Below are 17,320 nucleotides of genomic sequence, written 5' to 3'. Positions count from 1 at the left end.
CTTATGACTAGCTATTTTGAAGACTTCAAGAAGACCATGAAGCAAAGGCTAAGAATACCAATTTCATTAGTCGAAAAACATATAAATGACATATGTTTTCTTGTAGATATTGACTATAGATACATTCAAGGTTCCATACCAAGAGTTATATGGTTAAGACCTCTTGGCTATGAAATAAATATAGATGAAGCATCAGCAGCTATAACAACATTACTAGTTGAGGAATTGGACAAAAGTGCACCACATTTTGGAGCCTATGATGTAGTCAGGTCAAAGGTGGATATGGATTTGAAGACTACCTCCACATTGAAAAAGAAAGATAAACTTGTAAAGAAATTAAATGCCAAATTTGGTGAGGGAATGACAAAAGAAGAAGAAGGTGAAGAAGTTGAGGATGAAGAGGAAAAAGGCCAGGAAACACTTTCTTTAACCTAAGGAATGGGGGAGGATGTAGAAGAAGAGGAAGGTGTTGAGAAAGAAGCACCAAAGCCAGAGTGAAAGAAAAAAAAAAGCACAAAAATAGCCAGTTGCACAACCAAAGGGAAGAAGAAGGCAATAAAGCCAAGCCCAACCAAGCCAACTAGAAGGGCAGATACCAGGGCAACAACCCAAGTGGAAAAAGAATAGGGGAAACAAAAAGAAAAAAAGCAAGGAGAGCTTGTAGAACCAAAGAAAAGAAGAAAATATGTTGCAAATCCTGAATTAGATGAAGAAAAGATAGAGTCTGATAATAAATAATTCAGATTCGTAAGGCATTCTACCAAGTCTAAATTGGAAAATATTTGTAATAACATTAGAGATAATGCAGATTTAATTGGTTTAAAGACCATTGATTTTAATAAGTTGTCAAGGGAACAACAAAACATAGTGAAAGAGTCCATCTACACTATGATGGCTAAGTTCAAGACCACCCCACTTGAACTTGACAATTCAATGCCTAAAGAGCTAAGCTTCATTGTAGAGAATAAATGGCAATACTGCCTTAAAATGGAAAAGGAAATAAGGGAGTCAACATTGGCTCATGTGATGCCAGACCATACTAAAGGTCAAATAAGCAAGGCTAACAAGAAACATGGGAGCAAATTTGCATGTAAATATAGAGGCTTTAGAATTTTGGAAAATCAAATTGAAGATGTTGTGCAAAAGTCTACACAAATGTGGAACTTGATTTATGGATTAACTACTATCAAGGAATGGTAGGAAGATCCCTTTGAGGGAAGAAATGATGAGGAGGAAGAGAAAAATGAAAAAGAGGAAGAAGGAGATAAAGGAAATGAAGAGGAAACAATGGAGAAGACACAAGGTGAAGAGGCAACAACTGAGGAGCAACAACTAGAACGGAGTATCCAAGACATCCAAATGCCACCATCAAGTTCTCTACATATAACACCTGTAGAAATAGTAATTGTAAAGGATGTTCCTGACACCTCAGGTTAGAACATCAATCCATTGACTATAGAGGATCTCAAAATGATCCTTCACCAAACTACATTCCAATCACACTTGTGTATAAATCCTCTTTTGGTGAGTGTGGAAGAGTTGCAAAAGGCTATAACAGAAATTACAAGGGAGAAGGAGAACATACAAGAACCACCTTCACAACCTCCCACAGCTACAACAAATCAATCAAAAGAGCAATAAGCACAAGACACAATTGCTAAGGTTGATCATACAGTCACAAAAAAAACAACTACCAAGGAGCCAGCAAAGGAGCAGATAGGATAGGATGTTCCTATAGCACAAAGCCAAGGTGTACCTCCTCAAATTATTATCATTGATCAAGGCTGCAGAGAAGAAGAGAAGGAAAGGATAAAACCCATAAAGAAAAGGAGCAAGAGGCAATACAAACATTGGTGAACTTTCCTACCTTAGGGAATCCTAACAAAAATTTGAGCACTGATGTAGTACCACTTCAAATTTCAGCACCAGGCTTGAGATCCAACAAGGTAGCAAGGGTACTTCACTATGGAGACCCTACACTTGATGAGGAAATAGTCATACCTAGTTATGACTCCAAGACAATGAACATAGCATAGATAAATGAGGTGCAAGAGGCATTGGAGAGAAGGAAGAAGCAAGTATTGGTGGAAATCAAAGATATATTCCTTGATTCATTTAGCTTGCCAATACCTGATGAAACCCAACCCATCATGGAACAATTGTCCAACATAGTGGACCAAGTACAAAACAAATACCTTGATACAAATGTTAAGTTATTAGAATGGTCTAAAAAGAAGTTTCAAGTACAAAAAAAATACCTTGATACAAATGGAATGGATGCTTTAAAATTAGAGGACACGTTTGAGAAGAAAAATTCTCCTACTCCAACTTTATCTTTGTAGAGATTTAAAAGGTTCCAAATTAAATGGCTTAGATAAGAAACAATTGCTTGATACAACATGGAACCAATTGACATTTATGCATAAAGAGATGAATTAGAAATATATCAAAATTCTTGCCATCCTAAATTTGATTCTATTATTCTAAGAGCATTATTGATATTACTAAAATTGATGTAACAGATATAATTGTTTATATAAATTTATCTCCATTATCTGAAGTAGTCTAGAAATAAGGTTTATATGGCTAATAATTATTTGATCTAGATAAAATCCACAAATGGTAAATAGTTAGCCTCTCATATGGGAGGCTTGGGTTCGAGTCTTCTCAAACTTAACACATAATAATAATTAATTTTAACAAATAATAAAATAATAAATAAACTAGACTTCAGCCCATTACCTATAAAACAAGTTGGTCATATTATGACAAGTGAGGATATAGGACAAGTGTTAAAGTTCTTCAATTGTTTTACCTATCTTCCTATCCTCCTAAAGTATAAAACAATTACAAGGATGCATAGTTATGGCTACAAAAAGTTGGCAAGAAAGAAAGTGTATTAAGATTTGATGATCTTGAAATTCTTCTTACTAAGGTAAACAAATTCAACTGCACAAAACACACTTTTTTTTACCATATTTTTTGTGGTTTTATAGAAATGGAGATGAAGATCATGAAGAAAAATTGCTAATTTTTTTGTAAAAATCCATTGTATTTTGCACAATCCAAAAACAGTACGATAGTCAGGGCAATTTCTAAATTCTCTCCTAAATTGGTTTTGTGCTATGAAAATTAGGGGCATCATAACTAGAAACTTAAGGAGTTTTTGCTGCCATACAAGACATGTTGCTGGTAAAGCATATGTACATGCTTCAAACTCAATGAAATGAAAAAATAAGAAGTAGGACTGGGAGTTAGCATGTTATACAAAAATATGAATACATCTATAAATAGATGAGAATATAAAAAAAAACCTCCCAGGATGTCATAAGATCAAAACTCTTGCTACTATTTTCCATTTTGTTCAACAAATTGAACCCAAATAGTGTTGGGTAACCTTTAGTAATCATGACTCACTATACAAGAGGAAAAAAGTAAATCAAAATACAATCCTAGTTATTTCCACACAAGATGGCATGTAGAAGTAAACATATAAATGTGGATCAGTTAGTTCACAAAATTAATTAACACATAGCTTACTATCTATGCATGCTATAATCAAGAATATCAACTAAAGAAATAGAACCATGAGTTGACTTCTATAATTAGCTCTATACGTCCAAGCATTATTGGCTTTCCTGAAAGTAGCTCAACAAGTATGTAACTTGTACTATTTTTTATGCTTGCACAGCACTAATTGGTGGCTACATTGAGATGTAAATAGAAATGTCATCGTGTGATGTTGTACACATAGAAGAGTAGATAAAGTCTACCAGGCATGATCCTCAAATAGATACTTCATAATGTGGACACCTAGAGAAGAAATAAAAGACTAAATCTTGTGCAGGAAAAAGGGAGAGAATATATCTTGTGAAGAAAACATGGTTTTGCATTCATAAAAATAGGAGCTGAACATCGTGATGTGAATTATATAGCTCCACAAGGTTTCTATTTGTCTAAAATCCATAACCTTGAGACAACTAATACTCTATTCAATTTTTAGATGTTTGCAACAACTTTAGGAGATTGTGCCTCACTTTCAGGTGTTGCACCTCATAGCCTTGCATTAAAATTTCCTATGATTGAGAAAAGTTGATAGAAATCAACACAATTCTAATTAAAATCTAGCTATAATTTCATGTCTAACATATTTCTTAAAAGACTATAGATAAAATTGTAGATTGCATCTAAGCTTGTTTTTGTTTATAGTTTAAAAACAAGAACTATTCTAAAGTAATGGCATCATTTTAGACTGAAACTTTGAAACAGATGAATAATACTATGAATAGTAAAAAGAAGATCTAATATTGAAAAGTACATTACCATCTACGATAAATGGAAGACTAAGTTTCAAGATTATTGAGCTACTATTTACTGAAAGTTTCTGATCGCAAGAGAATTGTGTATCAAGGGTAATTAGCAGATAGCAAGCTATCAAATAATAAATAATTGAATAAAGCATTAGATAGCAAGCTATCAAACAATAAATAACTGAAGAAAGTTTTATAACTAACCTCCAGCAAAGACAATGCTTTTAATAGTAACAAAGTAGTTCTATTTATGAATTGCTTCGGGATCTACAATAATGGAAAAACAAAAAGTTTAAAGATTATAAAACACATCTATTGAGGTAATTCAGACCAAAACCTTCAATTCTTTGTGTGTGTGTGTGTGTGTGTGTGTGTGTGTGTGTGTGTGTGTGTGTGTGTGTGGTTGTGTGTCTTGAACAGAAAACTCAAACCAAAAAAACTTTTGAGCAAATGCCAAACTAAAATTTAAACTAGAATCTGAACCGAAAACTAGCATCTCATAGTAAAAAGTAGATCTATATGGAGGGGACTTTACCATCTATGATAAAAAAAAGGGCAAGATGTTTCAAACAAAGATATATTTGTAGTTTTGGAGAATTTCAGTAAATGGCTTCTAGTTTTCCTATGCTATTGGTGAGAGTCTATTGCATGGACCACACAACTTGGGTTTGGATCTAAGTCATTGTAGCATCTTTCATTAACCTATTTGGATATGGAGGGAAATAATTGTTGTTGGCAAGAATAAAAAACCTGATTTTGGTTATTGCCACCCTTACTAGTGTTTCTCTCTCTGCCATCGTACACAAGAACAAAAGCTCCATATTGTGCAAATATTATCACATTTTTCTATGCTTGGCTGATAAAAATTATCAAATGCAAGCTTTCCTACCATTAGTGCCAACCAAGAAAACCAAGAAAGTATTTAAGGAAAACTTGGAAGTAATTCAGGAAGAGGAAATTGATACTTTTGCCACCAGTTAACATGAAATTGATTGTGGCATTCATTAGATAGTGGTTACCCCCATCTAAGTCTAGTTCAGCACTTAATTTTCTTTTAGGCATAGACTAACAATGTAGGCAATGTACGCAACTTTTAAAATGATAAAGTAAAAAATCTATTTGATTGTGCTAAATTGTCACCTTCAAGAAGCACCTAAAAAACACATTATTGCCTCTTGGAAACCTTGAAATTTATAGATGTTGACAAAACTCCAAAATGACCACTAAGAAGAATTGATTTAAATTATTAGTTCCATGCACATTGTTGTCTGGACTCTAACTGATGTGGTACAGTTTCTTTGTGCATTATTTTGGCCCTATTTCTTCTTAGGCTTGCCCTAATTAAGTATCCCCTTCTAACTTGAAAGACTAAAAAATGTTTTGGAATGGTTTAGTAATACCAATGTGCTCCCATAAATGGTTCTTTAAGATAGAACACATACATCCCATAGTGGGTTATTGAGCACATTGCTGATGTTAACAATACCGATGACTTTGATAAATGTCCCAACAATAGATCATCAAATAGTTGTTGATGGTTAATGATCACAAAAGCAACTTGGCATGCAATGGTCAGTGAAAAAAAAGGCTTAGACATAGACAAAGAGAGAAATTTTATAGTTCCCAATCCAATCAATATACTAGAAATTTTGTATACAGGATATGTGCATGTGTATATAAGCATGCACTCTAGAATACAATAAAAATGGACCTTTGGTAAAATGCAATTTGACATGTGGATAGCATTCTAGATAGTGAAATAGAGATATTTCTTTATACTTTTTCTTTGGTCATCACATATGCAGAATCAAACTTGGGGATATAATCATGGTGGCATCCCATAGCAAAGTTAAACCAGCACATCCATAAGTTAAGCTCTCAATTGTTTTGAAATTTAAAACTGATTTCCTTATTTTGTGAGTAGAAATTGAGTATTCTATTTATTTTCTTTAATACTAGGGACTATGCATAACTTCAAGCAACTCTTTATACAAAACACACCCTGCAACTCAGAACATGTCAAGTAAATTCAGAAATTCAAATATCCCTTAAACCCCCATAACATAGCATAATGATCTATAATCTAATGATTCCTTAGTCTTCTTACTCAGCTATGCACTATTTTTATATCTTAACTCTTAAAATAGAAGTTATTTATGTTGGTAATTTCTCAAAAGTTACTACTAAGGACCCAAACCTTTAGATTTCTAGGAATTTTTGATGCTAGTGCCTCTGCATAATCTGTTATAGCATGATGCAAGTATATTGTTGTAGCATGTTATAGTATTTGAATTTGACTCATAATGGCCTCAACAACATCTAGATGAAAATGCACCCAAAAGCATCAAGATATTTATGCCTGTCCTCATCAAATAATTATTGCCTTCTACCCTTGACAATGCTCAACTGTAAAATGAAATAAAAACAACATAATAAAATTATTAGCATTCTTTTAGAAAAAAAACCCTTCAAAACCATTGTGATGAAACAAACTTCATTAAAATAAATGCCAGAGGAACAAGAATTCTAATTATGAGCACATCCATGGACTATCAAGAAAATCATTTTTTGCCTTGCAACTCACAAATAAATTATTTGATTTTCAAATCCAGAAGCTCACCCAACATGATATTATTGGAGATTTCTATAGCATGTAAATGCACCTTCATATGGAAGATTAAACTATCAGACAAAAAATTAACATATTGTGTTGTCATGTTTTGAGAACAAAAATAATACACCAGTGATAGCCTAGAAGAAATTTTTTTGCCTCTTCCTAAACTATCTATCTATCTCTTGTTCAAATGGAAAGGCATCGAGAAAAGAATAGGGCTGTAGGAGTTTGAAAGACTATACTAACTTTAGAGAGGTTGTGATAGACTCACTAGTGATCCATGGAAACCTAGTAGATCTAACTAATAAATAGATGACAATGTCCGTCATTAGAAAAAATTTAAAATAGTGGATGAACATGGTTAAGATCTTTTGCATTGTCAATTTAAAAGCAAATAAGTCTTCATCTACTAATCTATCATTTCAAGAACCAGTTTGCATGTTCGTCAAAATATTGGAAAGGGGTTTGGGTTTGTTAGTGCAAAAAAATGTAGAAATTAGAATGTAGCATAGTAGCATAAACAAATATAAATGACAAAAACATCATTAACGTGTAATCATAGTGATCATACCATCATATAGTTTAACATTAAAAATAAACCATAGCATCAAGTTCAAGTATCATCGTTTGAAGTTCATTGTTCAACTAATGGAATAAAAATATATTAATATTCTAAGTTCTTCAATCTTCATCTTCATCTCTACCATTAGTTTAGTTTTTTAATAAAAATATATGAGCTTTTGACTACAACTTGCGATTAGGAGAAGTTACAGGGAGTTGTGACCTTATTACTTCCTATACTGCAATAGCTATACTCTATCAAGGCATGATATACTACTAAGCAACATGCTTTTTGATCCATAAATATCTGAAGTTAAAAAAATGGCCATGCTTTTTGGTATGGTGTGATAACTTATGGATTTTCTATAGTCAAACAAGAAGAAACATTTTCTAGTTGTATTTATGGGCCTTATTTTGACTTTGGATCTCCTAAAAAATCTATATCCATTTAAAACCAACAAAAATTGGATGATGTGAATATTAAAACTCTCAATTAGCAAAAGTATCACTAATGAATCAGTTCTCTTTTTGCTATTGAATGTGAATCTAAAAGACAAATTATTTACTGTTTTCTTTTGACAAATTTCCTAATTGACTATTATTGATGATTTCACGGCATGCATTTGTGAATGAATAATCTTGGTTACAAAGGTTATTCTTATTTTTGTTAGCATCCTTAACATTGAATTTATTTATTGCATGTATTATGCAGATACACCTAGAATCTAGTAAGTACGGAAAGATTCATATGTTGATAAATTTAATAAAGATTATGGAGGTTGATGTGATGCATGTTTTATTTCTTTTGTTCTTGAAATAAGACAGGATTTATGAGTATTTATGATGGCTTGGTCTTAATTGACCATATTGTTCTCATTTAGGGGAATGGTTTATTGATAGAAAAGTAGTTCTGAGGCCTCCTGAGAGGGAGAAATTGATTAATGGTGATCCTAGCAAGACAATAGACTTTGGATGACACATTTCCATGAGTGCAACAATAATGAAAGTCTCATCTCCAATCTTGTAGGGAAAAAACATGTAATCAACATACTAGAAGTCTTAAAAGTCATACTACAAGAAGCAATTATGATGCAATGATCCCAGTGAATTCAATTTAAAAGAAAAATATTCAAAAACATAATACTACCTCACTAACAATTATCATAAACAAACTTGTAAAAAAACCATCAAGAATACCCAGTCCAGGGGAATTAAAAGCACCGCTACAATTCAATGCAAGTATGGCACTCTCTACTTGCATCAGCAAAAAGTATGATTTAATACATTTAAGTAATGTCTTGCCTATAGATAATAAAAACATTTAACTTAGTTTATGACAAACATGCCAACTAACATACAAGGCATTCTATAGGAAAACACAATATCCATAACTTAGGTTGCCAAAAGTTGAATTAAATCACACATTTAATATCTTCCTAAAGTAATATCTTGACATGTATTTAAGATATTTGTTGGATATTAGAAAGAACCTCCAATCTATTTCTTAACAATGTCCTTGATTTTGAGAAGGGATGTGATAAACATCCTTTTGATGGATGTGCATGTTTCACAATAGAAAATTTACCTCAAATGACAAGCATGTCTCATTTAATTAGTAATAGCAACAAACTAAATGCTTTTCAAATTGGACTAACATTTACCTCTAATGTTTCTTTTGAAATAGTTAATTTTCCTTGATGAAAAAAGTTTAATTTTGTTGAAAAGGCCATGGCATGGGGGTCATGTGGCTCTTCATTGTAGCTAGTCCATTGTCCACTAGTGAAAATACTTCATTCTAAGTATGAAAATCTTGAAATTGAAGAGAAAAATTAGTAGACATTGGCATTGACAAACATTGTCTTTTAATGAGGACAACTATATTAGAACTATATTAATTAGACTCTCTCTAAGAAAACCATAAAGACTAAGTGGAAAGTGAAACACAATGACTTGGAATGGACTACCTCTCTAGGTTATAATGGCATACCTCCAACTTCAGCCAAACTCTCCAACTTTGGGTAAACTCGAGCAAAGGAGTCAACCAAAAAATGGCTTTAATAGGACTCTTTTTAAGAAGCTAAGTCTTTTCAGTTTTGACTTAGCCTTTTCTAACACGTTCAAATCTTCTTTCTAAATTAGTCCATCTCTAGCCTAAGTTCTATGTCAATTACTAGGATATGTTATCACACAAATTAAAAAATCTACAGTTTAAAAGAATGTTAGGAAATCAGGAGATGAAGATATTCCCAGGCAATATGAGTCATCATGTGTGAAAGGAACTTTGAAAGATGAGTATAAGAAAGTAGGAGAGATAAAACTAGCATAGTATGTTAACATTTTTATTTTTTCATTGAACCTGAATGGATACGAATCGTATTGAGTAAAATTCATAATCAGTTTTTCTGGCTTTGAGACAAACTAGGCAAGATTACTAAGAAGATTTTAGAAGCAGTCACAAGCTTCAATGCATGAGGTGATGTATCTACTCTAAGGAATACTAAGAAAGATTTGGTTACACAGTTGACAAAATTGAAATGGGATTGAAGAGCTATGATAGTAGAAGATATTAAGTAGGAAGATGTCAAGGTAAAAGTTCATTTGCTAAATTGAAAGATTGTAGAGGTTTAGATCTAGATCATGGATGAAGATACAAACATATAGAGATAGTGGAAAAATGAAAAGCCCCCAGAAGCTCAGACTGTGACACCAAATGTGTTGTGCCTGACCAACATTTAGATTTGAAACCCATTGTTGAGACTATTCCTAATGAGAAGCTGAACACAAGCAATGTATGCAGAAATAGTTTTAAGATCTAGTGCAATGGCCACTATTCAAATCAATTGGCAATGATTAGGGAACAACTTGTTTAGATTGAAAATCAACAATCCAACTTGTTGGATCTTATGAAGGTAACTTGCTAAAATCTTGATCTTTTTATGTCTACAAAATATCCCACTGTTTTAAATTGGAAAAGCTGAAGATGTACGAGTTTATATTCAATATCATAACAAATTTGATAGTTAGAATTCTTTCAAGAATTGATATCAAGTATTTCTCCTGAGATTCCCTTCAGTTGACATGTATGAGAAATAAAAACCATGCAGTTTGATTGTGTGCAATCTATTTCTTTTTATGTTTTATAACAATCATCCATTCATCTCTATTATGAATCATATATTCAATAGAAAGAAAAGTGTAAGATTCTATTATTTATATTCAAGTTTCTCATTTCAAATTCCAGCCATTTTTATTGAGTCCAACCTCAGAGCTTGTAATTTGTCATAAGTGTTTATGGTCACTATTGCTAGTTTAACTACTTTTTCAGTTATTTTTTAATGACAACAATCCTATTATCTTCTCACCCATTTTAGTAAAAGGCTAAAAGCTCTTATGATAAATTTAAAAGTTAGTCAAGTGCTTGTAATTTCTATTGCCATAGAATCATTCACAAGTCCAACATAGTAAAAATGTTCCTTTTGTTTCTTGATGATTTGGAAAGCTTACAGTACAACTCCATGGGTAAGGCTCAAAATTCTTTGACAGATGTTGCAATATTCAAAGAATCTAAGATATTAGTGTAGGTGCATGGAAAGTCAAAGTGAATTAAGAATATTTGCAAGATATAGGGAATAAGAGAAATTTTAGGTTAACTCATGAAGAGACAAAGATGATGTGTAGAAGAAGGCTACTCTAGTTTCTCCTTAAGTTATTATTGACCTTAAAACTAGCAGGTACTTCTTGAAAAAATGTATCTGGAAACTATCTAAATTTTAAAGTGCCAACAACTCTTTTGATTATGTCAGTTATTTAGACTTCTTGATAACTCTAGTTGGTAAACTTAATTTTTACTTCTAGGATTGAACCATGTAAGTTTTGAGTCAAATTCATTGACCAGTATTTCATGAGTCCTGGTTGACAAGAACCCATCTCTCATGAACATGAAATGAAAAATGCACTCACTGAATCTAGGTGAGAAATCATGATGAAGAGGCCATTTTTTAATGTTAGCATCCATGTTTCTTCAAGCTTAATATTTTTGTGGTTTTGTGTTGAGAATCATGTTGAAGAGATATCTTAAGCAAGAACTGATACACATGTTCCCATGGGAGTACTTTGTATATGCCTGTAAATGGTAATCATGATACTTGCAAGTTATAGTTGCCCTAGAATGTCTTTGTCAGCAAGCTTTGATATGTTCCTTAGTAGTGTGCTAAAGCCTAGATCTAAAGATATTGTATTTATATGGGCTCTCATGTTCTAAGTAAAAGTTGGCCCGCTAGATGGTGTTCATTTAATAGAGGCTATGTGATGAGTGTTCAAGTGTTTCTTTGATTATTTTCACTCTCTGCTTTTCTTTGTGCATTTTTTAAGCAATATGTTTATCCTTTTATTGGATAATTTTATAGAAACTATAATGGATGGTAGGACCAAGCATAAGTTGTATTCATTGTTGATCTAGCCTGTTAGTTGATTTTATGCATGCCTAGATGGAATTTAAAACTTTTTGGGGGCACTATGAAGTATAGACACAGATGATAGATCAATAATTAACTGAGCATAAAGTTTGAAATGTGCTTAGTACTATCATTGTTTGCAGTTTCTTGCATTTTGTTTCTAGATAGTTAAAAACTTAAATTTTATTTTCAGCTGTTGTCCTCTTAGATGTTTATGGGAAGCTCACAAGATGGGTTACATTCTCTAGAAAAAAAGGGTACATGGTTTAGAAAGAATTGTAGATGAAATGGCTCAGGATCTTTCTTTACCAATTGGTAGGATCACTATTATTGAAGATGGAAGGGCTACTTGTTATAAATTCCCTAGTTCTGTGCTTTTAAGCTCCAAATTTTGGAAGAAAAATAAAGGCAGATATCCACCTACACAACTTGCTACATCTAAGGGGTCATCAATGAGTAGGTTTGGAAGAGGTGCATCATACGAACCTGAAATGGGGACTGATATATGGGATAGGAATTTCAAAGGCTTGCTGGGTGGTTTTATGGTGAATCCCTTGGTAGATGTCTAGGGGACATCAAAGAGGGTGACCACTTAGTTTATTTCAAATGACACTCAGAGGTCTATATTGGAAAATTTGGAAAGAAATCAAATATTTACCAAAGCACAAGACATAAATAGGTCTAATTAGGGTCCCTTAGTAAGGAGCACATTGCAAGTATCAGAAGATGAAGCTATTGCTTTCTCTTGTATGTAGATTGTAGGAAATGATGCAAAAATAGAGGTGCATGATTTTGTGAAAGAAAATTCACGGCCAACAGCCACTGACAATGTATTGAATAGTAAGATAGGTTAGGGCAGTGATAGTTTTTGGAGTGTTTGGACATGGTTGGTAGAATTCTTATGAAAAGGGGATGTGAAGTCAGCATTTGGTGAGGTCCTTTGCATTGGGGATGATCTCTTGTTGATTAGGCTTATGAATCCAACTGGTCATATGCTAGAACATTTATCTAAAGGAACCATTTTGGAAATGATGCAAGCTCTTAAACATTTCTTGTTGAAGCAAAAATTCTTGGGAACTTAGTAATCCCCTGGATTCAACAGGTGATTTATGCAATGAACCCATACTAATAGGATGTGTATTCTTTTGTTTTGATATAATGATAATTTATAGTTTATTTCTTTAGCTAAAGGTTATGATTTTTGGTTAATTCCAAAGATTATATTAATCTAGTCCCTTAAAACAATTACTATGACTGCATCATTTACATGTCATCCCCATCTCTCTGTTATTAGGAAATTTTAAGAGGTCTTTTTAAATATTATATCCCTCAACATTTGCATGATTGTCATAGAGACTAGTCCAAATCAATGGTGGGGATCACTAATTTTTGTTTCAAATCTAGAATATCTTTTGTGCCCAACATTTAATTTGCTTTTCTCCAATTTTTTGCACAAGTCTCCAAACCAAAGCACCATTTTGAAAAAAATAACCAATATAAGTTTCTTATATTATTTCATTTATATTACATTTTTTCTTGATGCTCATGTTGTTGACTTGATCGCAAGAAATGACTCAAATTATCTGGGCTTCTCTCTTGATGTAAAGAAAGACATGTTATTAGCCTTACGAGAGGCTTCATCAAAACATTTTTCTAATTCTTCAAATAGAAAATTCATTGCTCAAAGTGCATCCAAGTTGTCTATTCTTTGGATGGTGGACTCATTGAAAGGTAGGTAATCAGAGTAGAAAATATTTTTTGTGTCAGCACTGCTCTTTCTTCTAATGGAGATTGACAAAAAATGAGTCAAGAGCTTCGCTATGTTCTCTTCTTTAGGCATGAAAATGTCCCAATTGAACACTTTCTTCCACCAAAGAAGATGTTGGTCCTTTGTCATAGACACCAGTCCCATAGTCTTGTCGGACTCTCAAAATTGTATTCTATTGATATAATTTGATATTTAAAACAAGTTATATTTATTTCCAAACCCTATAATTTATCAGAAAGGTTACATTTATGAACAATACATCTATAAGGAAGAGTGTCAATATTGAACATAAGACCAAGATCAAACAACGATTGGTATTGAGAGTAGCTAGCGGATTTTGTGACTGTATGTTCACCGTTTAAACCTATTTATGATTTCAATTGCTATGATTAAAATGAATCTCAGTGATATGCCAGCATTACAACTGGCCTTTCAAAATAATCACAAACATCAGACTTCATTTTTCAAGGTTGGGATTAATTTCCTATATCTTAAACATCTTTCAAAGCTATAACTTAAAATAAAAAGAATCAGTGAACACACAGTCAATTTAGGATTGGCAACATTTTAATCCTAACCTATTCCACTATCAATACCCAAGTAAAGTCCTATTAACATTGTTAGTCTATTTGACATAATGTTTTAGTATTGTTATTTATGACTAGTTCAAACCTTTGAATCATTAATAAAGATGTGTATCAAGATACACCTTGACCAAACACCGTGCAACACTTCATTAAAAAATAACGCCATGCAAACAACTTGATAGGTAGCCTTTGAACAAAGATATTTCACATTTATTGCCTCAGGGACAATGTTGGAATATTTAATGCAGTAGTTGATGTTTTCCCCTAGAGCCAAACACTCACCTACCCCCCTGACATCCAAAACAGATAGAAAAATTAATACGGGTAGGTGAGGTTTTCAAATTCTGAAAAGAGGGGGAAAATGGAATGTGACAAAAGGAATATTTTATTCATTCATTCAAAGTTCAAGCAGATCAAGTAGATTAGTAGTTGCAGAGCAGAGTAGAGAAGAAGGAAACAAGTTTGTGCCTGTAGTTGCACATACTTCCCCTATTCACTCTGTGAGTTTATTGTTGTTTGGTTTTGTCCTGTTGAAGTAGTGATTACTCCAGGCACCTTTGTATGCAGCCATTAGAGTTACAAGCTTAAAGTTTTTAAAGTTTTAAATTTTTTTGAAGTTTTACCAGTTTAGGGTTATTTTACGGTTTTTCTGGTTGAAGCTGAATGCTCCCAGATTTTGTAATAGTTTAAATCTTAGTTGAATAGAAAAGAAAATAGGCATACTTGAATCCATTGTTCTTCCTCTTCTATTCATTGTATTTGAGAAACTTTCTTGAAAGTTAAAAGCTTTGGCTTTCTGGTTTTAATGGTGAAAGCATTCACGTTGAATTTCGCTAAGTTATAATTTTTAAGTTTGGAACTGAACACTCGACATCCTCTTCACTTTGTTGTAAGTGCCGAGCATTTCCTTTGTGAGCCGAGCTCACTTGGCATCCATTGGTGCCGAGAATTTTTTGTGTGCCGAGCTCTTCTTGTGCCAAGCCAACTCGGCACCTGTTGCCTGTCACTCGGCACCATCAAGTGCCGAGCAATTTGTGACTTAGCACCTTGAAGTGCCAAGCAAAACTAGCACTCGACACCTTCATGTGCCGAGCAGTTTTTAAGTGCCAAGAAAAATTTTAAGTTTAGAGTTGTGAGTGTTAAATTTAATTTAATATATTTCTCACATGGTATCAGAGCTTTGAGGCCCCACATCCACAATGAGTTAGGGCATTTTGTTTTCTTGAAATATTTGACATGGTAGGAGATGTAGGAAAGATATGGCAGCAGCCACCATCCTTTAACGGGCAAAGAAGATGAAGACCATAATGGTTGCAAATTATTTGTGGGAGTTTGTGGTCAATGGATTCAATGATGTGATTAATCCAACTCAATATGTTGCCCTCACAAATGCATAGAAGACTCATTTGAAAGAGTCAAGGAGGAAGGATGCTAAGGCATTAAGTTTGATTGAAGCAACAATGATAGAGACAGTATTCCCAAAAATTGTAGCAGAAAATTATGCAAAGGAAGTGTGGAATATCCTTGAAAAAAACTTCAAGGGGACTGGTAAAGTCTGCACTATAAAGCTATAGAATATAAGGAGGGAGTTTGAAAACCCTCAGATGAAGGAAAATGAATCAGTTGTAGACTTTAGTTCAAGGACCTCCAATGTGATTAACCAATTGAAGTCAAATGGAGAAGACTATCAAGAGCAGAGGATAGTGGAAAAGATATTGAGGATTTTACCTCATAAATATGACAATTTGGTCATGACCATTGAAGAGGAAAAAGACCTCACTGTTTTGACAATGGATGAGTTGATGGGTACACTTCAAACCCATGAGCATAGGATCGACATATCTACTTCTTCATCTTCCCAAGAGCAAGAATTAAAAGCTTAGAAAAATCCAAGAGGAAGGGGGAGAGGAAGAAATAGCTCAGGCAGAAACTACAGAGGTAGAGGCCGAGGTAATGGAGGACAAAGGAACACTACAGCAGAAAGCTCAAGAAGAGCAGATGGAGGAGTAGCTCTCAAAATACCTCAAGAGGAGGTAAGAAAAACTACAACTCAAATAAGAGTAATGTAGAATGTTACTACTGTCATAAATATGGGCATTATGCAAATGAATGCTGGAAGAAGCAAAATGATTAGTCAGGACAAGCAAATGCGGCTGATGTGAATATGGGAAGTGGAAATAATGTCATTGCCTTCATCAAGTGTAATGTTGGTGAAGAAGGAAGCCTTGAGGTTTGGTACCTCGATAGTGGATGTAGCAACCACATGAGTGGTAATGAAACCTTGTTTTCATTCATTGACAAGAGTTTCAAATCAGAAATTAAGATGGGTAACAATGGAACCCTACCAGTTGTGCCCAAAGGATCTATTATGGTCCGCACTAAGAAAGGTGAGAAGAAAGAAATACAAAATGTGTATTTCACCCCTAGTATGAAGCACAATTTGATGAGCATTGGTCAGCTCATTCAAAATGGATACAAGGCGCTGATGGAGAATAATACGTGTGTCATTCACGAAAAGGATGGGAGCAAGAACCTACTTGTAGTAGTTCAAATGACAAAGAACAGAATGTTTCCCTTGAAGATAGAGACATGTTTCTCATCTCAAGTTTGTGCTGCACCTCACACACAAGTAGCTCTAAGGAGTGTGATTGAAGACCCCTCATGGCTATGGCACCTCAGGTATGGTCATCTTGGCTATGCTGTTTTAAATTTATTGTCAAATAAAAGAATGGTAGAAGGTTTTTCACACATAGGAAATTCATGTGACAAGTGTGAGGCTTGTATTTTTGGTAAGCAACATAGGATTCCCTTTAATTTTGGAAATTCTAGGAGGGCTAGATATCCATTAGAATTAGTGCATATTGACCTAGTCTATCCTATGCAAGTTACTTCCATTGGGCGGAGTACTTATTTCATGATATTCATTGATGATTTTAGTCGTAGGACATGGGTGTATTTCTTAAAGAATAAATCTAAAGCATTTGATAAATTTGTAGAATTTAAAGTCCAGGCTGAAAGAGAATGTG

At 33.5% G+C, this 17,320-nt stretch overlaps 1 pseudogene; it reads left to right on the top strand.

Moving 5' to 3' along the window:
* The first annotated feature begins 9,845 nt into the window (after positions 1-9,845).
* LOC149544986 (TORTIFOLIA1-like protein 1) lies at positions 9,846-13,678 on the top strand (annotated as a pseudogene).
* Positions 13,679-17,320: the final 3,642 nt, after the last annotated feature.

Source organism: Cupressus sempervirens, chromosome 8, assembly GCF_028749045.1.
Source record: "Cupressus sempervirens isolate cs-2001-9-10 chromosome 8, ASM2874904v1, whole genome shotgun sequence".
Lineage (NCBI taxonomy): Eukaryota > Viridiplantae > Streptophyta > Pinopsida > Cupressales > Cupressaceae > Cupressus > Cupressus sempervirens.
This window is presented reverse-complemented; position numbering and strand designations above follow the sequence as displayed.